The 1,221-nt window shown below is 50.1% G+C and overlaps 1 long non-coding RNA gene across 1 annotated transcript in view; it reads right to left on the minus strand.

Annotated features, from left to right (window-relative positions):
* Positions 1–220: 220 nt before the first annotated feature.
* LOC107181728 overlaps positions 221–1,221 on the minus strand; it is a 21,241-nt gene continuing 20,240 nt past the window's right edge. Inside the window, exon 3 of the long non-coding RNA XR_001512432.1 lies at positions 221–314. This is a non-coding gene — a long non-coding RNA (uncharacterized LOC107181728). The remainder of the gene's footprint in view (positions 315–1,221) is intronic.

The following is a 1,221-nucleotide window of genomic DNA, read 5'->3' on the forward strand; positions in this document are numbered from 1 at the left end:
TCTCACAGTCTGGGAGCCCTCAGGGGATGTCCTACTGACGGCTTAGGCCTGCACCCTGCAGGGAGAGGGCCTAAGCCACAGTCTGGCCTCCCTCTGTGGGAGGCTACCTGGCTGATCAGGGAAGATGCCGCCCCCATCACCCTGCTGTTGCTGCCACTGCCGGCCTTGGTGGCTGCAAGTCCTGAGCCCCAGGCCTCACAGCTGCCTGAGCCCATGGCTGCCTGAGCCCCAGGCCTCGCAGCTGCTATAACTTTGTCTGAATGGACGTCCGGAAGATGCCTGCCCTATTTAGCATATGACCCTTTAATTAGTATCTATAATAATAAAAGTGTGATATGCTAATTAGACCAGATGTCCTTCCAGACAACCTTCTGGATGAAGCCAGGGCTATGAGGGAAGCTTGGGTCCTGGGTGCTAGAAAGAAGCCGATGCCAGCAGCCAGGGGAAGGAAGGTCTACACTTGCATGACTTTCGTGCATCAGGCCTCCTCTAGTATCTATCTATGTATCTATGTATCTATCTATCTATCTATCATCTTATATAATAAAAGAGAAACATGTAAATTGACCGTCCCTTCGCTATACTCGCCAGCCAATCAGGAGTGAATATGCAAACTAACTCAACAAAGATGGCGGGTTAATTTGCATACACAGGACCCAGGCGATAACAGAAGTGGGAGAACTGGCAACTTGGGGGGACATGGCTCCCTTGGTTGCTCCCCCAAGCACCGGGCAGAGAGCAGAGCATTAGAGCCAGAGGCCTGGTGGGACATGGCAGAGTGAGAAGCCCTGGGACAGAGACAGAGCAGGAAGGGAAAATCTAGAGCATGGGAGCACCAGGAATGCTGGGAATTGTAGTTCTGATGGCAGATGGAACTCCTAGGCCAGGGGTGGGCAAACTTTTTGACTCGAGGGCCACAATGGGTTCTTAAACTGGACCGGAGGGCCGGAACAAAAACATGGATGGAGTGTTTGTGTGAACTAATATAAATTCAAAGTAAACATCATTACATAAAAGGGTACGGTCTTCTTTTTTTTTTTTTAGTTTTATTCATTTCAAACGGGTCGGATCTGGCCCGCGGGCCGTAGTTTGCCCACAGCTGTCCTAGGCACTAGAGCAAAGTGAGCCTGAGCAACTTACTGTTGCGGTGGGGGATTAAGGGAAAGCAAAGATGAGAGACATAAGTAAAATCAGAGTGTCTAGGAAAAATTAAAGGGAAGA

Source organism: Myotis davidii, unplaced genomic scaffold, assembly GCF_000327345.1.
Source record: "Myotis davidii unplaced genomic scaffold, ASM32734v1 scaffold473, whole genome shotgun sequence".
Taxonomy (NCBI): domain Eukaryota; kingdom Metazoa; phylum Chordata; class Mammalia; order Chiroptera; family Vespertilionidae; genus Myotis; species Myotis davidii.